Raw genomic sequence first — 26,818 nt, forward strand, 5'->3', positions numbered from 1 at the left:
TAGAAGGAGAGAGGGTAGTGTGGCGAGAGGGGATGAATGTAGCACGGTCCTGCTGCTAAACCAACACCCTCTTGTCAAAATTCTTCAGTGGGTGTTGGCTAAACGCGCCGCCTGAGGAGAAAGAAGGTCACTGGTGACGCCGAGCGCCTATATAGCGGCGGACTGGACAGGACCGCTAGTCTAACAGGGAGTATGCGTAATAAACATAAAAGAGCGCTCTGGAGCAATACAGATATATGAAGTCACTCTCGTATTCTCTACCTCAACATATCGTAAAATATACCATCGTGCGAGTTTTCTTCTCCGTCTCTCTCCTAATGTAGTTTTTGCATTTGGAGGCTGCTTACTTAGAATCTTGAGGCGCGTAATTCACGCTAATGAGATATTTGCGAATACAGGACCTATCTGCCCAACGAACGTTGTGGAAAGCGGGCGCTCAGAGTGCACACGCAGTATTGTCGCCTCTGCATGCAGAACAGCGCCGATAACAAGAGACGATGATTATAAGTTTACAGCTTCGTGACTATTGCGCAGAATACGGTATACAGCCGCGTTTGGGCCGTGCGTGTAAATGCTGTTCCCCCCAAAATGGCACCCGGGCAACTGAAAGAAAGCAGGCATACAGCGCTGACATTGTGTATGATTTTCCTCGTCAAGCACATTCCGCATGGAGCAACAAACAACGCACTCTTCATAATATGATGAAGATGCCATATTTCCTGAGTTCCTTCATCAGCGAGCGGAAAACAGGGCCAGATGAGAGCCTCCTCTCACCTACGGCCGTGGGTCCCACGAGCGAAGCACCGATTCGAACCGTCAGCCAAACCGTGATTATGGTCCAACGACAAATCCCACCACTATACGCATATGCCTTCGCTTTAATTCTAAGTGAGAACAACTTGAGGTGACGCGACCTTCGGCAATAAAGGGATCTACCAGTCTGGTAAATTTATTGGAAGCTGTTCTGGCTGGACGTCAAACATAATCCATAATTTCAATGGGCTCTCTCCGTAAAGGGTCCCCCAGACCCACGCTGAATCGTTTTAAAACAAGGGTGGCCGCACAAACAGTATACACATGCATAATCTCGCCTACACTGTAATCGCTAAAAAGGAGTAGAAAAATTACGCTTTCTTGCAAGAACAGCACCCCGTCAAAATCCCGAAAAAAAAAGTGCGGCCTCCACGCACGTGTCTACACACGCTTTACTCAAGGTTTGGTGCTTCTGGCAGTAATGTTCTTTCTCTTTTTTTTTTTTTTGGGGGGGGGGGGTTAACATATTCAAATGCTCTGCCGCAATTCATTTCCGCAAGAAGAGCGGAAAAATATATGCGCATAGCTGGCCCCTAACCTTCGTTGCCCTGTTTAAGGAAAGTGATCTTCATTCTAGAAAATAGTAGTTCGACCGCTAGAGGTCTGCCAAAGGTCGAAATGGATATTTTTCAACCTTCCTGCAACTGTTCTCGTGATAGTATGGTAACGCTACGGAATCCCCAGTCAAGCGGACTAGCAGTTTCGGCGACAGCCAAGCATGCTCTGTTGCCGTCTTTCCAATCGCGACGGAAAGGTTACGTGGCACTGGTATGCTCCCGTCTGCTAAAAAGCAAAGCAGTCGAGCGCGACTGAACGTGAGCTTCAAACCGAGATAAAACAGTGCAGTCTTAAAACTAAAAAACACGAAAACAAAAGAGTCGCTGCGGCCTCAGCTGCAGCACGCGCTATCAACTCTGCTATCAGGCCTCCCGCTTGTTCCCGCCCGGCGGACGAGAATTAGCGAGACTAGGCCTAAGCCTACCTGGCCGAGACAAGGCGGCGGTTCGCCGTTACAGCGGTGTTCGGATGTCATTTCGTTAATTACTTGTGACGTAGTTCGAAACTGGCATTAATTATTGGACTAATGCGCCCTTTATGCATCTCGTCGTAATGTGACCCCAGCCCCTGTTTGTCACTTCTGTCAAGTTATGGCTTGAAAAATTCTGAAGCTCCAGCTACCACCGGCGCCTGACAACGTCGTGTTCGTGTGAGCTGTTCGCCTGACCGTCGCCATTCACGGTGGATATTCTGTTCTGCGGCGGAAGAAAGAACTCTTGCCAACGTGCCAGTGCCGGCTTGTCTTCGAAGTGCGGTGTTGTTGGCGTGATATCTTCAATGTGTGAACACGATCGGTTTGCGTGAACTAAGCCTTCCCCAAAGCTTCAACCTCAGCAGCAAGAGTGGTAAGTGCGATGGCATCTGGTCAGTTCTGTAATTGGCATTGCTGAATACGCGAGTCTTGCAACAATCGAGAATTTTATTAGCGTAGAAAGTGCTTTTAGTTCTCACGCGAAGAACCCGTAACGACCTATATTTACTCCGTGAGATTTGTTGCCCAAATCGCAGAAGCACTGGTGAAAGAAAGTGACAGATACAGTCATATACCGCTGAGGGTGGTCGCGTGGCTGTGGCCGATGTAGAAGTGAAACTCAGGCCTTGACGCGATCACGGCTCGCCTCTTCTAGAAAGCACGGATGGAAGTAAGCGCCGTAGTTCTTCACTCAGCGAGTACTGCAGGTTTTCAATTTAGAAGCACTGTTCTTGCCGGTGTTAACACCGGGAAGGTTAAGGATGTTTCAAGCGAATGAGTGGCGCGACGCCGCGAAAACTTTCGTACTTCTCGGAACATCGTCACATTGGCCCCTGTAGCTGTCGCGGCCGCTCGAAACACGTTTTTCTGCTTCGGGGACAGAAATCGCAAGCGTTTTCGCTTGCATGCATGTGAAACAAGCTTTAACTGTGTGAAGAAGTCATTTTGTTATCCGGTACTGAGGGAGAAAAGATTGTGTTTTCGAAAGCCATTTTCATCCACATCGAAGAAGCCTTCAATTTTAAGTTCAACCACCGGCGCTCGCTTGAGTCGCATCTGCATGCGTTCTGTTACTCACTCTTGCATATCGCTCGCAATAGCGCGCATATGTTGAGAAGCAAGGTCTTTGTTTCGCCGAGACTTGAGCGTACTGATGTTACTGCTGACTACCTGCCTAAATCTGATGTTTCATTCTAAGTGCACGCCACTGAGCACGCATCGCAATTATCATCCAATAATTAGTATGCGCACGCAGAGAGCCTTCGCGACGTTGTCCCAGTTAAGTCCTTGTCGTGAAATTTCCAAGAGTTTGGCGATTGCACACATGACCGTATCCTATGTCGCGCAAGGTGGCATTGAATCGTCGCGTTAGAAAAGATTTTTGGACTCGTAATTTTTTTTTATTCCTTTTGAGTTCGGTCGCCTCAAAAAGCAGAACTGCATTCATGCATGTTATCGTAGATGCGATGGACTGCCAACGCTGTTGGGAATCATAAGATTACAGAGAAGCTTAGTGGCGTTTATCTTCACCCTCGGCATTCCTATTCATCGCTGCCAACGTGCGGCCTTTGCGTTGCCATTCTGCCACGCCTTTCATGCACCCGCCAGAAGAAACCAGGAGGCTGGGAAGGTATCGCAGTTCTTCACAGGTGATTACGCTTTTTTCGGGACTGTTCGCGAAAGTGTAGAGCCTTTGTCAAAAATGCACACCCCAACGGGTTTGCTTCCTTGCCACGCAGTATGGATCGCTCGTGCAATCCAAATCTTTCTTGGGCAAGGAGGAATCTCGCCTTCGTCTACCCGAATTTCTGGTTTTCCTGGAATGCCAGGGGGTCCACTACTCGGCTTAGAAGCGCACCTTTCCTGCTGGATATTCATCGGCGTCGGCTGTACAGTATAACGAAACATGAGGGTTCGCTGTCGTTTAGGCCAAACTGCACCAAATTTTTTCTGCTTTCATGTTCACTTAAGCTCTTCAGTAAAAATGGCGCTGCAGGATAGTGCGGACCGTGGGGTGATGGTCCAGCGTCTAGCTAAGCTCCCGCGTATTGGTCAGTCTTCCTGCGATATTGAACCGCGTTAGAGTACTTTAGATTAGGCCTCGAGCAATCATCTTCGGACTGTGTACAACATTGTGTTCGGCGCGTGCATTCGGCGTCCCGACCATGCAGTGGCATGCGCTTGGTTGGTTCGCTTTTCGGGAAAGGAAATGGCGCAGTGCTTTTCTCACATCTCGGTGGACACCCGAACCGTGCCGTAAGGTATGCGGGTCGTATGCAGTCCAAGTGAACGGACTTAAGGATGTTTCAGGCCGCTCTGAATGGGCCACAAGCAGCTCCGGCGGATACTGCCGCTCGCTTGCGCCGAGGATAGAGGGCGAGAAATCGGTGCCGCTCGCCCTCGGGTGGTCAGCGGTAACCAGTGAACACCAGTGTTGTCGGTAACGCGTTACAAGTAACGGCGTTACCGGCAACGCGTTACTTTTTTTGGTAACTTAGTAACGTACTCGTTGCCATTTCGGACCTGTAACGGGCAACGTACTTACGTTAACATTTTTCGGTAACGTGACGTGTCACGTTACTAGTTACTTTTTGTTTCAATTGTTCCCCTCCGCCTCTTTTTCAAAAAAAAAAACGCCGAAAATGATGGTGCAAATAAACAAAATCTACCGGTGCTCTCGACGACCCTTGTTGCGGCTCGCATGCATGCCAGAAAACACCTGCCCTTGACGACGCACTCAACTAAAAAAAGAAAGCACGAACACGCAGTCACCCACTTGTATTCACCCCCAAACGACCCACACACACAACTCTCTAAAGAGTGGACGCATGCCAAGCCACCAATGAACCATTTGGAGAAATCTTTAAGTGAGTTTCTGCGTAAGCTTGTTTTTCAACCAAAATGTATCGTTCCCAGGCGACACTCTCGCATTCTTGGTGGAAGCAGTTCCCTCTTGTGAGCAAACTCATGAATGTCGCCAGTTCACTTCAAGTTGGCCCCAAGAGAGCCATAGAAAGAGTACAATGATACAGCACAGAAAAGGGGATTGCAGTCAACCATTTGTTTCTATCTGCAACTGCGGCTAAGTTTTGCGAGCGAAGCTGACCTTGAACACCTTTACGCAAACACTCAGCATTTTTGCAATAATTATGCAGGTTCAAGTAAAAAAAAATTGTTTATGTGCGCAAATATATTTTTCTGAACTATGACATTTAAGCATTTCGTTGTTGCTACACAATTTCCGCGTAATTTCGTAAGCAGAAGCACACCAGAATTACTGTAAATTTGTTCAGTTCAGCTATGTTTTTTTTTGTGAAGTTGGAATTATATGAAGTATGAGCTTTATAAAATTGTTATCTTGAGTTCTTACAGCGAGGAACCACTGATTAAAATTTATGGCCATGGAGTAACGACAAAGTAACGTGCGATCCTTTTTTCGGTAACGGTAACGGAAATGCGTTACCTTTTTTTGTAGGTAACGTAGGGCGGTAACGCGTTCTTTTTTTGTTAGTGTAACGAGTAACGCATTTAGTTACTTTTTTCGGTAACGCCTACAACACTGGTGAACACCTAGTGCGGCGTTCGCTTTGCCCGCTGCGTCCATGTATTGCGGCCGCCGCGCTACGGCGCTTTGCGCGAGTGAACACAGTGGCCAGGGCGATGCTGCCCGGCGCTGTAATGATTTCTAGCGGCCGTGAACATCCACGTAGCCGCTGCAGCACAGATCATCGGAGCGCTATTTCATTACCTTCTCATTTTTGCATTCCGGGCTCATTCACATGGCTCGTCTACTTTCATACACTTTTTTGTTTTTCAAAAGAACGGAAAGGAAAAATTTAACGTCCATTACCTCGCTAACAGGGACGCGTTCATCACCTCGCATCTCGTGGCCGTGGCCTTTACGCGATTCCGACTTAGCGGTTAATGTTAAGGGTGATAACTTTCACGTTACCGTGGACCCTAATGAGGACAGTATCCACTTGTGCCTCGACAGTGTGTACATTGAAGTTGGCACTAAAGGCATGAGACAGCATTGTCGACGTCATCAAAAGAGGCCGATGCTGTGGCGCCATATGCTCTGTGTCGCTCCGCTCCCGCGTAACATGGACATGACTTCACATAAAGGCAGACTACAAGCTCGGGTTCGCACGCTTGAGAGGCAATATGGATCTAAACAGGGCGTCTACTACGCAGACATCACAGGGCCGTCGGCCGCGGGATTCTGCACGGCTGTCGTAGTCCCCCGGGGAGTGAATGTCGATGGCCTATCGTTTAGGGCCCCGAATTCAACGCGAGCGGAGGAAATAGCAATAGCTCTCGCTGCCACCGATCCAAAATCGAGAACGGTTAGCACAGACATTCGCCGGGCCTGTGAACGCTACCTTGCAGTGGAAATATCACCTCTTGCCTCCCAAATTGTAAGACGGGCTCTCGCCGATCCAACTCGTTCAAATGTAATCTGGGCTCCTGGCCACCAGGGTCTACGAGGCATTGAGGCCGCTGATGCGGCCGCCCGAGCGATCACACACCGGGCTCCTCATTCTAGCTCTCCTGGCTGAGTAGCTCATAAACCGCTCCTGCGGTCCCGCGAAATCTTAATTCATTACTGCGACAGCCACCGTCTCTACCCAACACCTGCCAAGGGGCTGAGCAAAGCGGAGGAGCGAACTCCACGGCACCTGCAGTGCAGACAGGAACTCTTCTCTGTTCTGCCATCGCCAAACACTTTGATCCGTACATAGATGGGCGCTGCCCGCACTGTGGGGAGATATACGATAGCTTTGACATGGTGTGGCCATGTGCTCAGAATCCTCACCTTCCCCCACACCCACCTGAGAGGCATGGGAGACTGCCCTGCGTTTAAACGTGTCAAACTGCTCAGAGTGGAAAGCCTAACACACTACGCTATGGCATCGTACACTTTTTTGCTAAGGATCCGTCGGATAAGGTGTGTGAGATCTCGGCAGTCTTTTATAACAAAAGCTTAACGGCGCCGGAGCCTCGAGAGGAGTAGCAGGCGGTTAGCAACGGCGTGCCTAGACAACGGATATGCGTCTGGAAACAGGTGGTCGCAGCGCCGAGCTCCGCGCTTGGCCGCGGAGTAGCGCCGCAGGATCGCTAGTCTTATTGCATCTAGGCGTGTACTAGTTACTGTGGTTGACCATGATGACGTCATAGTATAGTAATGACAATACATTGGAGTAAACAATGTCCACATGTAATGCATCATTGTAAAGATGAAGTTTTGCCTAATTAACATTAATTATACAATTTAATTGCAACAATTAATGAGTTGATATGTTTCTATAGCAGTGGATAACTACAAGTGCTAAACACGATGTGACCTTCTGCTTGACTTTGAAAAATTTAGCAAAATGTAAGAATAACAATGGGTGAATGGATGACGTCATATACCCTATAACAGAGTGCAAGTCACGTGACCTAGCATAACGTCACTCTGCGCGTTGAAAAGGTGCCTACCGGGACTGATCTCGCCGCAGACGGCGCTGACGTGGAAGGGAACGAAGACGCAGCCTCTTCGACGAGCTCCCGTGCTGGTAGTTGTCCGGAACGTTCTCAGCGTTACTGACGCCAAGCAGCTTCTAGTTACACGATACACTAGAGCTTTCACTCTCTGACTAGGTTGAGCAGTAGTTAAACCACAGCTAATTTACTTTTTTCACTCCCACCTTCCCCTACGGCGTGGTTGAGGTGTCCATCGAGGCGTGAGACAATGACCGCGGCTTTCACTTCCTGATAACCAGTCATTAGCCTGGAGCTGCATAGGCATGATGCCACTCGCGGTCACTGAATTTCCGTTCGCAGCGCAGTAGCCCTGGCTTCAACTGTCTTGCGTTCGCATCCTGTGAAGTTCATTGCTCGAGTATCGTTTCATAAGAAGTAGTTCGAAGAAGTGCGTTTGGGCGCTGCATCAACCGCACCGTATGGTTTGTTTTCCGTGACCCCAGGTGGTCGAAATTTCCGGAGCCCTCCACTACGGCGTCTCTGATAGCCTTAGTCGCTTTGGGACCTCAAACCCCATAAACCGTTGTTGTTAATGTTTCGTGCTCCTTCAGTCATGTGGCTCACGCACTGTGCGGTACGAATAGGAAAATTTTTTTGAAATTGTACAAGGTTGCAGTTTGTATTGTCGTAATCGTGTATTAGGAGTCCGAGTATTCTACACGCTGTCACCTTTGGTACCTGTCTGCCGAGTAGGGTGAGTTGTAACAGGGCGGTGGTTTTGTTTTGGTATTGCATTCGATTCATCAGGAGGAATTCCGACTATTCTGCTGACGGTTTGAATCCGGTTACGTGGAAGTGATCCACTATGGTGTGTATGCTTTCCTGGAGGGTCGTTTCAACGTCCCCTGGACATCCGGATTCGTTCCACAAGGTAACGGCGTAGAATGTGGGATGACGGTTTCAGATCGTGGATAGAGCTCTCAGGCATATATTGTCACGTTGTAGTGACGGCCGTCCAGCGGTCAGGAAGACACCAGAAATACTTGCAAACGAAGCTCTTTATTTGGGCTGACTTGCGCCCGCAAAAGAACTGAATCACTCGGTGGCGGCGTAAGCAACAAGCGTGCTCGTCAATCGTCGATCTACGAAAGCCCGCTGCTCGCGGCATCGTTCAATTTAAAGCCGGCAAGGAAACTTCGAGATAACAGGTCGAGATCATCTAGAATAATCTAGAAACACGTAGATGCAGCTGTTCATGGCTGTGAACAATCGAGATAAGTCCGGTCGCTTCTCGCGTCACGAACAAAAATGATAACAGCCCTTTCCTGCAGCCTTGAGAACGAACGAACACTACAATGATACGTGGCATTACCCCCCTTCCAAAGAAGCATCGTCTCGATGCTTTAAAATGAAAATAAACACGGAAAATGAAACTTCGAGTGCTTTAGCGTTCATAATATGGCTTCAGGCGTACGACATGTACGACTTCCGGGCGTGGGCGGCGTCGCTGAGATGCTGTCGTGGCGTCGGGGATGACTTCATAGTCGAGGTCACCAATCCAACGGAGAACCCTGTACGGGCCAAAGTAGCGTCGCAGCAACTTTTCGCTCAATCCACGGCGGCTAACTGGCGTCCATATCCAAACCCGATCACCTGGCTTGTAATGCGTGTCTCGTCGGCGCAGATTGTAGCGTCGGGCGTCGGTCTTGAATGCGAAGCCGCGCAAGTCTTCGGGCTTCCTCGTCGCTCGTAGGACGGGCGGGTTGGGGCGAGTGGGCGGCGGTCCAACGCAGCTGGCTGAGGGCGATAGGGGCTTGGGTCCCGTCGTCGAGGTGCAGGACGGCGCACAGCTGCGGCGTAAGTCATGGCTGGGGGCTGCAGAGGCTGCGTGGGTGTCGGCGTCACACCCAGGGCCTGTTGAACTTCGTCCCGGATTACGTCACTAAGTGGTGAAACCTGCGGCTGCGTTCCATTTGGCAGCAATCGTCGGAGCTCTTCTCGTACTACTTGGCGTATAACCTCCCGCAGGTTATCGTTGTTAGCGGCGTCCAGGCAGTTTGCTGAAAAAACGCGCTGCTGGGGCTCATACTGGCGGGCTCGGGCGTCAAGTGTTTTTTCCATCGTGGAGGCCTCTTCTATGAATTCCGCCACGGTTTTCGGTGGGTTCCGTACGAGGCCGGCAAATAGTTGTTCTTTAACTCCTCGCATAAGCAGCTTGACCTTTTCTTCTTCCTTCATGTTCGAGTCGGCACGCCGGAAGAGACGCTTCATCTCCTCAGTGTACACTGCAACGGTCTCGTTTGGGTGTTGTATGCGAGACTGTAGCAGCTGCTGGGCTCTCTCCTTTCTCACGACGTTTGTGAAAGTCTTGAGAAGCTGCTCTTTGAAGGTTGCCCAATTCGCGAGGCTGGCTTCCTCATTCTCAAACCAGACTCTTGCTGGTCCCTCCAGGGCAAAGAAGACGTACCTAAATTTCATGGCATCGTCCCAGTTGTTAAAGACGGCCACTCGGTCGAACTGCTCCAGCCATTCTTCGGGGTCGGCGCCAGGCGAAGCGTCGAAGGTTGGTGGCACCCGGGGCTGCTGCAGAATGATTGGAGTCGTCGTCTGGGGCAAGCTCATGGTGGACGTTGCTGCTGGCTTTCGCTTCCGGGTAGGGTCCGGCAGATTCCCGAACTCTGGTGCGTCCCCTTGCAGGCGTCGGCTAGCGCGGTGGACTGGACTCAGGTCCTGCGGTTGATGACTCAGAGGGCTGGCGTCACGGCTTGTAGGGGGTGTCCGGAACATGAAAGGCCACCCAGCACCTCCACCAGATGTCACGTTGTAGTGACGGCCGTCCAGCGGTCAGGAAGACACCAGAAATACTTGCAAACGAAGCTCTTTATTTGGGCTGACTTGCGCCCGCAAAAGAACTGAATCACTCGGTGGCGGCGTAAGCAACAAGCGTGCTCGTCAATCGTCGATCTACGAAAGCCCGCTGCTCGCGGCATCGTTCAATTTAAAGCCGGCAAGGAAACTTTGAGATAACAGGTCGAGATCATCTAGAGTAATCTAGAAACACGTAGATGCAGCTGTTCATGGCTGTGAACAATCGAGATAAGTCCGGTCGCTTCTCGCGTCACGAACAAAAATGATAACAGCCCTTTCCTGCAGCCTTGAGAACGAACAAACACTACAATGATACGTGGCAATATTAATGAGGGTTGGAGATATAATGGATCCTTGAGGTGGTCCACGGGTAATGTTGACTGGGGAGGAGAGAGAGACGGCGCTGCCTTGAAAAGGGCTACCCTACCTTTGAGAAAACTGCGTATGTAATTGTACATGTTGGGGCCGCATCGTGTGTCTTGAACGGACTTGAGTATGAGATCATGTGTAACATTATCGAGGGTCTTTTTTATGTCTGTTGCGAAAAGTGCCTGTGTCTGTGCTGTCTTTGGCTGCAGAAGCGTGCTTTGTGGTATGAGAAATACGTCCTGCGTGCCAGCATTATAGCGGTATGAGCTTGTGCGGAAAATGTTTCGTGTTTCCTAGGTGTTCTCCTTGCCTCTTTTGCGACTGAGAAATGTACGCCATGTTTTCGCAGCTAAAGTTTTCATTTGGGAGAAGGCGTTCAAGCATGCTCTGGCGTGTTTCGTTGCGTTCGTTGGCTGAGTCAAGTTTCTTTGCAGTGTCAGTCAGGCGGTGAAGTCTGTTCAGTCTATTCAAAGCACGTTGACGGGATCTCTGTTTTGTTCATATCAGATTCTAGCATTGACGGTATGTGTTGGATATGTTGTTGATATTGTGGAGCTGCGTAAATGGTAGTAGTAGTGTGTGGTTGTAACATCGAAGAAGGAGTGCTTGGCTTACCAGTCGGCGTAGCTGCGTCAGTTTTTCTAGATGCTAGGCTGCGCACAGGGCCTTTACTCGATGCACATCGTTGCAGGATGTCAGCAGCATTTGCCGATGCCATTGGCTACGACAGTGGTGCGTTAGGCTGCTTGTCCTGTGCTTCTGAGACTGCGGCGTCTTCGCTGTTTGCGATGGCTATTCTAGATGGTAATCGGGTGGCGTTGCGTTGCTGGGTGTGCTGCAATAAAGTGGAGTCTGGTGCTGGTTGCGCATTTTGATGCGTTGTATATAGATTCATTCAGTCTGCTTATGGTTTTTATGGATCGTTGGCTCTATGATCTCCGGGGCAGTGCAGGCAGAGGAGAAAGTACTGGGTCTTCAGAGTGGCCGAGTTAGATAAGTGAGACGTCACGAGAAAGAATATCGTTCAGGCGTGCTACCGGCATCATCATCATCATCAGCCTGACTACGCCCACTTCAGGACAAATGCCTCTGCTATGTCTCTATAGTTAACCCTGTCCTTTTCCAGCTGCGGCCACCGAATCCCCGCTAACTTATTTATCTGATCCGCCCACCTAACTTATTGCGTCCACTGCTACGCTTGCCGTCTCTTAGAATCCGCTCCGTTACCTTTAAGGACCAGCGATTATCTTCCATTTGCGTAACATGCCCTGCCCAAGCCCATTTCTTCCTCTCGATTTCGACTAGGATGTTATTAACCCGCATTTATCCCCTCACCCTCTCTGCCCACTTCCGGGCTCTTAACGTTACACTATAATTATTATTTCCGTAGCTCACTGCGTTGTCATTAACTTGAACTGAACCCTTTTCGCTAGCCTCCGCGTTTCTACCCCGTAGGTGAGTGCCGGTAAGATACAAGTGTTGTATACTTTTCTTTTGAGGGATATTTGTAAACTGCCATTCATGACCACAGAGAACCTGCCATATGCGCTCTGTCCCATTCATATTCTTCTAGTTATTTCCCTCTCACGATCCCGATCTGTGGTTACTACCTGCCCTAAGTAGACGTATTCCCTTACTACTTCCAGCACCTCGCCACCAATTTCAAACCGCTGTTCCCTTGCTAGAGTGTTGAACATTCCTTTGGCTTTCTCGTTGTAATTTTTAGACCCAATTCGGGATACCGGCATGGATGTGGAAAAAAACAGAGGTGCCCAAATCTATATCTTCCCAATCGGAAGTTGAGGATAGCTTTGAATAGTTCGTACAAAGCAGGTTTTGAGACAGAAATGAGCTAGGCGAGCCTGAAGGCAGTCAGGAAGATGCGCCAACGGCAGAGGACAATCATCCAGCTTATATAATCGACATAAGCTAACATAATCAAGTTAATAAGGGAGTAATTACTCATTGACGTCCACCCGAGCGCAGCCGTACGGCTACAAAGGAAAGCTATACAGCTTTCTCAGAAACTTCGTAGTTAAAGAAAAATTCGTCCTGGTCCGGGGTACGAACCCAGGACCACCGCTACACCGGAGCAGTCGCTCTACCAATTGAGCTAACCAGAACGGCAAGCTTGGACCTCAATGAGTAATTACTTCCTTATTACAAATGTACTCCACCTTGGGGGATTCTCCGAAACATTTGGTCATAATCAAGTTAAATTTGAGTAACTTCGTTCTGTTTCATTACCCTCACAAATTACTTCCTCGGTATTTTATGCTGCCGCTTCCAATCGCTTTTACGAGTTAAAGTTCCCATCTAGTTGTTCATCTCGCCTCATTCATACATTATTTTGTTTGTTTGTTGTTCTTTAACGTGCACGGGGCTTTAGCATCTCGCTCCCATCACCGCAACGCCACCTTGAGTCTCAAGGTGATGGTGCTTGGTGCCACCACGGACCCTTAGCCCCCTTATACGGAAGCTGTCATCCGCACCGTGGCGATAGTTTTTAAGGTGAACGTTAGAAACCATGAACGGCGGCGTTTGGAGCCATGGTCAAGTTCCGGCCGACGGGCTCCCCGTCTGTTTACGAGTCAGGGGCTCCGGGACCTTTCTGTAAATAAGAATGGGCAACACAGGCGACATTTCAGGAACCGTCAGCATACCTATATCGCATGAGTTCCTCTTCCTCCAAAAAGCCTGATGAATTCCTGAAAAGCAACTGCACCGTAGAAGGCTCCACTAGAAATCGACCGCACTGTGACTACTTTCCTCGTTTCCTGATATTTTTTAATTATTTATTGCAAGTACCTACAGCGCCCATGAGGCATTATGGGGGGATATTACTACATACAATAACACATGCACAGAAGATATTGGGAAACATGTCAGCAAGGATAACACAGCATACTAAGAGAAGACTAAAGGAGTTCACAAGTAGTATGAATGGTAACACATCGGCAAAGCGCTGGTAAACGCATGAGACCTGGAAGAAATACATCAGGTTATCATTTCAACAGCACTTTGGAAACCAGGTGAACAAACCACATCAATCGGAAGCTTATTCCAGTCCAGAATTGGGGTAGGAAAAACGAATACTTAAATACATTAATGCGGCATTGATAACTCTTCATCTTTTTCGTGTTGTCTAGTCTCTCCGAAATGTAATACGGCTGCTTTAGATAAGTGTTTTTATCAATACCGGTGCAATCATTGTAAATGCGGTTATTCTCACTCCCTAGTAGATAACGACAAAGTTCCTGCAGTGTCTGTTTTTGTTATTGCTAGAACACTTGAGAGAATGATAGGAAAAAATTACAAAGCAAAAACACTTTCATCCGATGACCTTCTGGTTGAAGTTTCGCAGGAAGATCACTCTGACATCCTCTCAAGCAAAAGCAGTTTGCTCCCCTTCTGGTGACCCCTCAAACGGAATCTGAACACTGTACAAGGTGGTATATCAGAATGCGGTCTGATCTCCTGAAATGCTTCAAGGTGCGATTGCCCTTCGCCGCATCACTATGAGGCGAAACGAGGAAGAGGCGTCCGATATCGCCTTAACATTTGAACGTCTACCAGATACTGTGAAATCGGAATCATCCACTGTAAAATCTGTCCCTATATCCCAAACCCGAGAAGATTTTTCAACTACGAAGAGTACGGACACGGATCCAAAACATGCCGTGGAAATCTCATCAATGCGAAGAGCGGTGCCCATGAGCGCCTGACTGATAACTGCAGTGCCGGTCAAGCAGAATGTCCCAACTGTCACAGGACACACGCTGCGCATTCACGAACACGTCAGGCGTTCCAGAAAGAGAAAAAAAAAGTAATCCAGATAAAGGTTACAGAAAAGAACGTTTTCTGAAGCCCGGACGAAGCTCTAGCTTCTCTCCGGAAGATCCTACGCTGACGCAGCGTGCAGAGGCGGGCGCCGTCTGGGCACGCAATACACCATCGCCAACATTCCCTGTCCCAGAGGTCAACTTTTCACAGAGCTCTGAGAAAATACAGGCACGCGAGAGAGAGTGTCTCCCTCTTGACGAATCCACATCTGCTTCCGCGTCTCCAGTGGAGGTAATACCAGGCTTCTCAGCGTCGGAGACGCTGAAGGAGTCCCCCAAATAGAGGCGGATTTTCCAAGACCGTCTCAAACCGAAGACATCTGTCAATTTAGCAGGATAATAAATGCGGCTATATGTGAATAACTCCGGCTAGTTTTCGCGTCCTCGCTTACAACTATGGCTGTCGAAAGCATTATGCACTGGAACTGCCGAGGGCTACAAAGAAGCTGGTTGGCATCGAAATACTCGCGCAGTATCAACCAAACATAGTTTGCCTACGGTAAACTCAACGAAACTTTCTGGAGAAATATGTAGTGTACCGGAAGGACTGGCAAGGAAGTACCTCCTCATCAGGTGTCGTTGCTGTTGTTTTTCAGAATTCAATTGCCTCTCAGATTTAGAGGCAGTGGCAATACGAGCACTAACATGTAGTAGAGTAATAACCGTATGTTGCCTATACATACCACCACATCATCAACTTTCCATTGACTAACTTGAAAAACTCATTTACCAGCTTCCGGAGCCGTTCCTGTTGGTCGGCGATATTCACGCACACCACCCATTGTGGGGAGGTGTTAGAACCGATTCTCGAGTTGCGCTAGTCGAAAAATTCATATTGTTATCTGGGTCATGCATATTCTATAGAAGAGAACCAACATGCTTTAATGCAGCACACAGCTAACGCGCTGCGATAGACCTTGCTATTGGCAGCTACTGTGAGGGCTGTTGTAGATAATCTCTATAGAAGTGACTTCTTTCCCATATCTCTAAAATGCACATAAAATATAAACCCGAAGGTAAATAATCCTAGTAAGTTTAAAGAACGGATTGCTGATCGAAAGATGCTCCATTGTCATCTTCATCAATTTCATAACTAGGTATAGATGAATTTCAATTCTTGGTCGCACTGCGTATTATAGGCGCTGCACAGAAATCCATCTCAAAGACACCAGTTGAAATACAAAGGAAACGTAGAGCAGGGCAGGATGCACACTGCAGAAGAGCTCGTGAGAACGAAAATAATTCGTTGTAAAAGTTTCGCTATAATTCTACGGTTGGCAACTTGAACTTTAAGCGAGCTAAAGCAAATGCAAGCGTACTCGATGTATCCAAGCGGGAAAGTTAGCAGTCGTTTCTCTCCTGTGTAAATTCTTACGCAGATACGCATAAAGTGTACTGTACACTAAAAGCACTTCGAGGGCATAGTGCACGTACATTACCTCTTGTTATCACTGCTGGCGGTACATTTCGGCACCAAGCAGATGCACTAGGCAAACACTTCTAGCTCAGTGCATTATGCAGAAAAAATCAGGGGGCACTATGGCTCACTAAAGTGCTGCAAGGCGAAAGCGTTTCCTGGCCACTGTTTGTTTTTATTTACTTTTTTATTTTTCATATCTTGTTTTTTATTTTTATTTTCACATCTTATTTTTAGTTTTTATTTTCCTTTCCTTGACTTTACTCCTTTTATTTTATTTATAAAGCCCATGCATTCACTAGATGCGCCTTTATTAATGCTGGAACCTTGAGCCTATTAAGCAGTGACGCCGAAAGGCGGACGAATCTGCCGACGCGTCTGTCGACATTCCTGCCGACGCGTCTGTCGACACGGCTGCCGACGCGTCTGCTAACAACAGTATGGGGCATTAAAGGCTTTCGCCTTAATAGCCGAGCGTTCGTTATATCTGTCGCAGTTATACGTGTAAATCAAACGTGTGTTGAATCGGTAAAAATGAAAGTGCTCGTAGGTTGGATAAGTCCAGATCTTGCAGAGATCGTCCTTCGATTAATATTTTCGCTTCCTACGCTGAAAAGCAGATTTTAAGGATTGCTAATTAACAAAAAGAAAGCAAAGTTAGCATTTAAGAGGATTTTTGGGAAGGGGTACGCAAGGAAAATAAAGTGTAGGGAGTTTCGCGAAAATCAGTGTCGAAGAAGTCAATCTCACGCACGATGCTTCATAAACGGCAAGAAATACGTGTACCACGGTAATAAAAGCCAGGTCGCACCGGTCATGTGAAAGTCAGCATAATGAAGCGGTGATTTCTTTTCTCAAAATTAATTTCCGATGCATTAAAAAAAAAGGTTTATGAAATTGGTGCATTCTTTGATATGGTTAGGCCGTCCGTTAATCTGGTCACGGGATAATGGTTAGGTAGTGAAGTTGCTGATTAAGTATAGTCAGATCGCTTTCAATGTTACAGAAAGCATAGAAACTTGTATGGCAGAGGTGCGTTCAAGATGTGTTGTGGGTTACATGAAATAATGCTTTCTTGTCACTCTTGTGAAGCTGCACTCTTTTTTTTTTGTTTCCTGTAGCCCCACTGTAATGCCTTTGGCGCTATGGGTTTCTGGAAAAAAAAAACCCTAGATGCCCTACAGGTGCGTCAACGTAGACGTGCTGGACCAAAACTGCTGAAGCGAGCATAACGCATTAAAAGGACTTACCGAGCGCTAAAACTTGTATTGGGAAATTGAAAGCAAGTTCCGGCATTGGCGTCGTGGCATTCGTTGGTCGCTCCGTTCGCACAGAGAACAACCGTGGATGTTCAAATCGCGACGGAAAGGAATATAAATAGCCACCCTACGTCACGTAGAAAGCACAAACAACGTATACTAGTGCACGGAGTCAGAAACTAGCCAGCTGATGTCCACGGACGTAATGCAAAATATGCTACGTTTTATGCGCAACAGGAGCTCTGTTATTGGTAAGCGCAACATGCGTTGATGAGGAATTCTATGAATGGCATCTTCTATTAATTTCCTGAACATGGTCGTCTTAGTAAATTACAAACGCTACTGAAGTTTCTTTCTCAGTCTCCAGCCAGCAGTAGGAAGTTCTTTTCTCATTTTTCAATTTCTGTTGTTTGCAGTCTATTAACCAATGAGTTTTATTTCATCATCAGGTGTCAGTGTGGTGCTAGGTTCGGAGACATTCTCGCAGAAAAAGACGTTGCCTGCTACAAAGAGTAACTGAAAGTACAAAGCGTCACTACGAGCTATGCGTGCTTAACAAAGCACCCTCCGTTACAGCTGTACTGTCTGAATCGGGAAATAGTGGAACTTGAATACTTACAGTTGACGTATTACTGCCCTGCAGCCTTGGGCAGCGGGAAATGCTTTGGTATACTAATCAAGACAACGACAATATGCAGCGCATACTTCTATTTATTTGTGCACATGCCAAGAGGGAAACACTATTACACGAATGCAGGCACTGTTGCTTCTTCCGTTGCTGGGTTCATAGGGTCTTCCAGCAGCTGCTCGAGGGCTTGCATACCAAAAAGAATGGACCGTCAGATTGCGCGCAAAGAGGGAAACTATAAACATTTGAAAAAGTCCTAATTTGTAAAGAAAAAACTTTATTCCGTTATTCCAAACCCCAAACCTAACTCTGACACTGAAATGAAAGTATAGGTTGCAGCAAGACAAAGCACGTTTCATTTATTGCCCCTTCAGTCCTTCGAACACTTTGCCTCAGACAGGATCCCCGTCAGAAAATCGACAAAAGAGAAGAAAAGCAGCTCGGAATGTTGCAACGGTAGCTGTGTGCACCGCGCTGGAAACTGCGGTTTCACCCTGCTGAAAAAAATCTATGATGCAATAACCTCATAGAGGCTTCCTCATAAAATATTACACAATTCGTATAATATTCTGTGACATCTTTTTGGTGATTGCACGACTTTACAGAAATGTATGACATTTGTATGATAATTTTCTATGATTTGTATGATAATTCTATGATATTTGTGTGACGAACACTATGAGCTTATTGCATCGTACAACTTTTTTCAGCAGGGCAAATCATCAGTGGCCAACGCTTCCATAACTGGCGAAATGCTGGACACCAATCAAAGTTTGTGTTTAGATGTGGTGACAGGCCAACCATTGGCCATTCTAAGGAAGGCCAAGCATGGGAAACAATTGGAAATGCCTTGACCATCATAAGGCCTTCACTCTAACACCACGTTAAATCCAAGCAGTTTCTTTGATTGTGGGCCAATCATCTTGGTCAATTAGTATTTTAGCTTTTTCCTAGAACCATTTTTTTCACTAACTGCAGCTGCTTCTAGATCCCTGGACCCTTCTGTGAGATTTATTAACTGTACACATTTATTTGGGGCCACCACTTGCCAAACACCTCAAATATATACAATCCCTTCTAGAAGATCTCAGTCTCAAAAAACACCAATATCACCACATGACCGGATGGTGTGAAATGCAGCAGTAAGCAGCTGACAGCATTGCTGCAAAAAGACTTCTGTAAAGAAAGGTGCAAAGTACTATTTGAGCCAAGCACCTAAAGAATTACACATATTTGTAAATTTGCCAAAGGCTACACGCATGTCTTTTTTTTTTTTTTTGCTTCGCATTTACAGCACATTTCAATTATGGTGAGGCACCGTAAATTCAAGGACTGTTAGATCACTTAGTTAAATCACTTAATTTCACAAAAGCCACGATGATGGTAACGCTACCAAGGCATTCAAAAATCTTACCCGAGTATAAACACTGCTAATGAGTTATCTCGGAAATGTCGTTCAAATGCAATATAAATATTATTTTACGGAAAATACCGCTTCTCTTGCTTGACAAACCGAAAAAGTAGCCGTAAACTCGCGTGTCAGCATACAAGCCGAGAGTATCTGTCAGAAGTGCTGGTAAAAATTTTTTTACTTATTTTACAGGCCTAAGATACAGGACTTAGGCAGGAGTGGACAATACAAATCAACAAATTCAGAAACAGCAAACAATTAGATACAGGACGTTGAATGATAAATCAGAACAAAGACACAAGATACTGTTTACAACATGAATGCATTTTGATGGGGGGAGGCACAAGGGCGCAGAGGAATCACGAAACCGTTGTACAGTTGACCGTATCGGCGGATAACAATTCCAATCGCAAATAGTGCGCAAGGAAAGGAATTTTTAAATGCGTTAGTCCTGCACGAAAAATCTAGGACTCTTTTGGTGTGATAGAGCACGTAGAGCGGCGGCGCAGGCTGCCGAGATTTCGGCTTCTACCCGACGCGCTGCCACAGCTAGCTCGTTCAAGTCGCCGCAGTGACTTCTTCCGCAAATAGAGCAAACGTGGGGTGGCTCTGTCGGACAATCCTTTCCACTCGCTCCGCATTCGAAGCTCCGGGATCGGCGTAGACGTATTGCTCCTGCATCGCCCTGACGTTCTGGACCAGTTCCAACTCCCTCTGCAGCCGCAGCATCCGCACACGAGCGGACCGGATCGCGGATGGTCCGGGCGCGTCAGCGCTGTCCGCGTGCCACGTAACGTGAACGTCCCTGCTCTGAGCGACCTTGAGCCGGCGGCGTGCACTTTTCTGGGCCCGGACCGCGGACCGAATGAAAAAGGCCAGAGCCTTTTTCAGTCCGAGGGCTTGTCGGCGGACCGGGATTGTTTTTGCTTCTAGGTGCGCTCGTCTGGCTAGCTATCCTGAATGAAGTCGGCTTTGCTCCGTGCTGGCGCCTTTCGTTTTGGCGCGCTTTTCGCCGCATTTGCAGCTCGAGTGCAGCGTTGTGTGTCCTCCTTTTCGTATTTCTCTCACTGCGTCGTACTGTGTATTTGAGCGTGTGCGTAAATACCCGCTTAGCTTTGTTGTTTCTGCTTATTTGAGTGAATATGGAGAGAAGGAGCTCTGTGAGCCAGTATCTGGTAAAACTGCTCTGGACTAAGCCGCAGCAAGCGTTTGTACTCTCCGGGTCGCATTCAAGTAGGTCCTCGTACAGCAGGTCCTGCATGGCCAAACACTGTTTTTCCAACCTTGACTTTGTCCAACATAACCGTTTTAGACGCGAAAGCTTCCTTCTCGCCCTCAGACGCTTTAAAGGCGACAACCAGTGCGGCGAGACGACGTTTTCGTTCGGCGTTCATGTTTAAACTCTCGGCAGCTGAGTTTTCGAAGCCACGCTAACAGCGCAAGCCCGCTGTGGGCGAGAGTATGCGCGGATTGTCCGCTGCGTTCGTGTGAATGCCCGACGTTCAGACCGACTCCCGGATGCACGTGTCACGATAACCGCGCTGACGCGCGCGTACCATCCGCGATTCGGCCCGCACGTCTGGACCCACCTTCATGGAGATACGATCACGTGGTGGGTACACAAGTAATGGCAAGGCTTTGGGTTCGGTTCAGCTACGGTTTCGGGTGAAAATTCGGGTTCTGTTACTGTTTCGGGTTCAGGTTCGGTTCCGGTTCGACACTATGCTTTAGACAGTCAAAGTGCCCCTGAATTATTTGCTGTCCTTTTCGCCAAAGGCAGCTTCATATTCGCTACTGAGAGCATAATTAGCATTTGACTCGAAGAATTTTTTCTACTGCTAATTGCAACGAAAAATTTAGCGGCAACAACGCGGCACATAAGAGAGCGCGAAAAGTGAAAGAACATCTGGCGAGCGCGGCGCCTTGGCTTTCATGCTCATTGATGGCAAAATCACCGAGGTCCTTATCTGTGGGAATGAATGAACACCGTCCTGACGTACTTCCATCTCTTGGGGACACAGCTGGAACACCTTGGTTACTCTACTGTTGACTCCGTAAATGCATCTCTCAGTCAGACCGCTATCTCATATGCGGATCTGTCCCGCAAATAATGTCACAACTTCGGCTTCAGTGCCCATGGGAATTCTAGAGCACGTCAGAATTAAGCGCTCACCGTCAAAAACGTGACCGCTTTCCACAAACCAGCGCGAATTTCATCGCAAGCCAGGAACAGCAATACATTTTCAAAGCGACCAGTTATATGCATGGACACATCCACAGACCACGTACGGACCTTTGCAAATACATCATCTTGCTCAGTGTAGCAATATATTTATGATGACGATGATCACGTCCACGTTCACACCCCTTTTAAACAGGCTGTCATGTTGTTGTGAGCCGCCAGACATCACAGTGCCCCCTTACGCTGAGTTTGCTCGCGAATAGAGGGCAGCGCGAGATGAGCGAAGAGGACAGCAGTTCCTAGAATTTTCCTTCCCTCGGTGTGTTGTCGCACTCGGCACATCACTCACGTGACCTTTTCTCCCGTGCTCCGGTCCGTCGTGTGGACACTGACGTTCTAGAAGACCGTGGTTACCGCTCCAAACAGTGCACATCTCGGAGATACGGTCACGTGGTGGGTACACCAATAATGGAAAGGCTTCATCGCTCTTAGGCGTTTTTCAATGTCAAATTAAAATTATATATTTTTGTTTCCTCCGATATGGCACTGCTCCACTCTTACATCATGGTACTTTTTTTCGAATATAATCTCATGACACGTGTTTCAGTCAGTAATTAATATACTGTCTCATTAATGAGCACAGACCTCGATGTTTCATAAATGCTGCACTTACCTCCCAGTATCCAGCGACCTAGTACCAAGCACCCATTGCCAGTAACCCTGCGTTATTCCCAACACTGCTTCGTTATCAGATATGGCAGCTGGTGACTGAGTTCCAGTTCCTCTGGGAATGGGTATTCTAGCCAATATCGACGAGCAGTGCCAGAAAGGAGACAAATGCAAAACAAACCTGTTCATTTTGGCAAAAATGGTGGAGCGAGAGCTGACACGCTGCATGAGACACATTCACTCAAGGCGCAACGCTGACACAGTGCAAATGGTGAGAATTTTGTAGCCCTCCAATCTCCGAGATTAGACATGAAGGCATGCTGATGTCCTGCTGCATCCCAGTCTCCATGGGTCACACATGAAGTATTGCTGATGTCCTGCTCCATAAGGTCGGTGGTCATGTCTTCATGCAGATGATGTTAAACTAGTCGCGAAACCTATGCCGGGTTTTCTATCAGTGACCTCACCACATTGCATACCTTGAGAGCCATCCCTAAGCTCATACCCATGACATTTGTTAGGTAGTCCTCAGTAAACATAAACAAACCTTCCCTGTCAGTTAGCTGTGCAGTGAATTCTTCGACGCATCCTGTGCAGCTTGGAATTTCCGCGATGTAGGGAATAGCCTCCGGAACCGTCCAGCCACGAGGGCTTTCAGACCAGCAACGCCAGATGCTCCAGCAGGTTTTCCACTTTCTCTTCGTCAACCATGTTCCACTGAGGATCATAGTGAGCAGTCGTGTTGTCCGGGATCCAGGCAGCAGGCGGGGTAGGGGTCCTGAAGCCAGTGTACTCCTGCGTAGAGTGAATATGCCGACTCTAGATCGAGAGCTCCACATTCTTGGAACTGCTGTCGCAGCCTTTATGGCAACACATCTTAGCCAAATTATAGTGGCAATGTATTCTAGACACAATGAACAAATATTACTATGCAGAGCAAATACAGCGCGTACTCAGTAGTGTTCTCCAAATTATAGTACCAGTATAATGTAAGCACTCTGAACAAATTTTACTGCACACAAAATGCTGAGCGTACTCAGCAGCGTCCTGCCCCACCGCGGTGGCTCAGTGGTTACGGCGCTCAGCTGCTGGCCCGAATGACGCGGGTTCGATCCCGGCCGCGGCGGCTGAATTTCGATGGAGGCGAAATTCTAGAGGCCTGTGTGCTGTGCGATGTCAGTGCACGCTAAAGAACCCCAGGTGGTCGCAATTTCCGGAGCCCTTCACTACGGCATCCCCCATAGCCTGAGTCGCTTTGGGACGTTGAACCCCATAAAACCAAATCATAAACCAATCAGCAGCGTCCTGCTCCGTTGATGTGATCACGTTATCTAACTATTTCCGTGATAGCAGGACTGCGACGCTTTTAAGTCCTCAAATAGGTAAAAAATATTCTCCTTAATAATACTTAACTGGGAACGCGGGCAGAAAATTTTTTACAGGGGAGGAGCGGAGAATTAATTTTTACGTAGGCATGGTGCCTGCGTGACTGTTTTTGCCGCTGCCCGTCGCGTACCCTTGACGCCGTCACTGATTTTCAACGCTTGTTGAGCCTCGTTTTGAGCAAGCATCGCAGGAGTTAACTAACACGACTTCCCCTCAGCGCTTTGCCACCCTTCTTCCTGGAGCACAGCCAGTAATTTTTTCTAGGGCTATCTGTTGTTTTTTTTTTTCAATACATAATGACATGACCATCGACCCGCAAGCGCTAGATTGATTTGTGATTTTGTGACTTGGGATTTTTTTTTTCCTTTCAAGAACGCTTGCAACATCGAATGGCGATTCATTCCCGCCACCTGCATAGAGGCGATTACAAACCCCGCCAGCCCAGGAGAAATAAGCCGGGTGCCGCTTCCAAACCTGTCTTCCAGCTTAAAATAAATAGAATTTGCACATGGCATGCTTACACGGAGAACAATTTGAGATTTACCTTTCTCAGCTCGAGCAGAATACGCCAACGCTTTTTCGAGGTGGTGATCCTGCTAAAAACAATCGCCGCGAGAGGCGTCAATCGTCGAAAGCACGTTGTGGGCATTTAAAGCACTGCATCCAACGCAAAACTGTCGCAAAAGTAGGCCCTCACAGCATACATGTATATTTAGCCGGGGTATGTTGCGTATTTAGCGAATGGAACATATGTGATCGTGCACGGTGGCCAAAGAGTTGCGAAGTCATCTGACCAGTGGTCGTCCTATTTAGTTTCATTAGCATGGTATGCAAACCATTTCCTATCAAGGAAGTAGGCTGCCAGCCAAGTGTGATGGACATTGAGAGGATTCCGAGACGTGTCCAATGATAAATGATCGGCCACTGCAGTGTCCCCTGCGGGAGAGGAATCAACGCTGGTTCACGGGGCTTTCGCTTGTGCCCAACTAATGGATGAAATAGCATGCACTTCTTTTCATCTGTTCTTCCGAAGCGTACAACTAGTCGAATATTCTTGAGAAATTGGAAGGCCCAGCATCAGGTTTGAAGTGCTCTCGTTTCAATGATGTTTTCCGAGGGCCCTCAACAGTGTGAGACTTGTCCTGCAGCCGACGTTAACGAAATGGTACGAGCAAAGAAAGTCGTTTTCGGAAAGTGTCTTATGTCGATCGAGATAGCTGTGCCGCACTGACCCATGCCCTCTAGAGATTGCTATCCTTTCGAAAGGGTATCACAGCTCGTCAGCGCCACACACGATGTGTTACACGGTGGAGGCACACTCTAATTAACTTTTGCAACAATTTTTATCCGAGCAAATACCCCCTGCGTCCTGTTTCGCCGGTCACAAAACTACATATTGCAATGCAGCAGATTGAAGTGGCCAGCTACCATATAGTACACCAGGTGACTGTGCTATCCGTGCTTCCGCTACTTGAAGGACGCATCGATGCAGCTGCAGCAGGGGCGCGCCGTAGGTGACACCGGGCTAACCGCGTGCTGTGAAAAGTGTGACGTCATGGCTGCCAAGAGGCTGCTGTGTCAAGCCCCCCTAATGAACTTGCGCAGGTCACGACTGTACGCAAAAGCGGCGTTGGATGGCTGAAGGTGCTGGACGCGTTCTCCAAGTGCGGCTTCGGACGGCACAGAGCTCACCGTCGCCGAGGACAGGCACACGGTGAGCAGCTCACTCATTTCAGCCCGCGCGAGAATGCCGCACCCACAGCTATACGGTCTGTAGACGAAGCACGAGCACGTACAGTCGGACGACTAAAAGCAGGACAGCGTAGAGTGAAATTTTAGTGCGAAACACCGACTAAAAATTTTGGCTGTGGCTTAGCTAAGGTTAAGCCTGGATATCTCAAAGCGAAAAGCTCTCGCTGCTTTTCAGCCAACTCCCAAGCTACCACTTCTGGATCGGTGTTGATGATGATGACGATGTCCTCAGGCTTAATGGCACATACCCATGGCGGGGGATTGGCCAGGGTGTTTCTGCGCCGTCCGACTGTTGCTTTTTCTTCTCCTTCTATGGCGAGTGTCTGCGCCTGTTCTATGGGGAAGCGCGCCTTATGTACCCCTCCTTACAAATGCGCACTGCGCACGGGTGTGGCGAAAGGTCAAACGCTAAACAGAGCGTATTTCTCTTTGACCAAAAATGCCCTACATGAGGCACACACCCTGCCCACGGTTTCACTCAACTTTGCACCAAAATCTATGTCCAACCATAATTGACCAAGCCAAACACGATGGCGACCTCCAAATTTGAATTGAGGCATTACCAAAGTATGACCCGGGCCACACCCGAAATTTGACCTTAGCCTATTGGGACCAAAGAATACTTGGTATAGGCAAAAACTAGAGCTTTCGCACTAGTAGGTTTAACCAAGTTAAAACCCTGACATCTTTTCTTGGATGCGTTTAGTATGCGCTCCCCGTACTGTCACACTTGTGTTGTAACCATATGTTTATGAACTTTCACAAGGCAACCATTTTTGGTGTATTAATGATGGACCAATCAAGCTCTTCAGTGTGATTTTTGCAATGGAATGACTAATTTTCACAAAACTACCTGGGGCAGAGAGACGACGACAGAACGAGCGTTTTCTCTCAAGTGCTACTTATAGTATACAAGCCACGAAGCTATCCAAACTTGCATTACTGGAAAGACGCGCCGACGCAGCTGCAGTAGGGGCTCGCCGTTGCTCGCACCGCGCTAACCACGTGCTCTGGAAAAGTGTGACATCAGGGCTGCTGTTTGAAGCCCCCGTAACGAATTTGCGCAGGACACGACTGTTTACGAGCGCGGCGTTGGATGCCTGGAGGTGCTGGACGTGTTCTCCACGTAGCTCCAAGTGCAGCTTCGGATGGCAGAGCTCACCGAAGACAAGCACACGGTGAGCACATCATTCATTTCAGGCCGCGCAAGAATGCAGCACAGTTTACTGAATGGTCTGTAGACGAAGCACAAACTCTGACAGTGGGGCGAGTAGCAACAGGACTGCGGAAAGCGCAGTTTTTTTATATGTCTATAGTATGTGCTCCTCATGCATACAGCGACAGCGGTGTTGCAGCCGTGATATTTATGAAGTATCACAAGGAAACCTGTTTTTGGTATACTGAGAGAGCAATCATGCTTGTGTGTGATTCTTGAAGTGAAGCGATAACCTTGACAGGAAGGCCTGAAGCAGAGAGACGACAAACAGAACGAGTGATTACTTTCAACCGTTTTATTTTTTTGGCGGGAAAAGCTTTTCTAGGAATGGCGGAGGGTGGGCACACACAGTTATGCCTGTGCTGTCTTGGTGAGCTTGACGGATAGGCTGCTCACATAGTCATCCGTCAGTGCATGTCAGTAGGACACGCACGAAGGTATACGTCGTCCAGAAAGCGTAACCCCCCCCAAGAGGCCATTCACAACCAACAGGCTCATCTCCACCGTCAC

General features: G+C 48.0%; 1 long non-coding RNA gene across 1 annotated transcript; it reads left to right on the forward strand.

The window, feature by feature from the left end:
* Positions 1-1,937: 1,937 nt before the first annotated feature.
* On the forward strand, positions 1,938-26,818 carry LOC149335771 (uncharacterized). The gene is made up of 3 exons (XR_016284539.1): positions 1,938-2,216; positions 24,946-25,054; positions 26,160-26,818. It is a non-coding gene; the product is annotated as an uncharacterized LOC149335771 (long non-coding RNA).

This window comes from Amblyomma mixtum, chromosome 7, assembly GCF_055824585.1.
Source record: "Amblyomma mixtum isolate Tamu chromosome 7, ASM5582458v1, whole genome shotgun sequence".
Lineage (NCBI taxonomy): Eukaryota > Metazoa > Arthropoda > Arachnida > Ixodida > Ixodidae > Amblyomma > Amblyomma mixtum.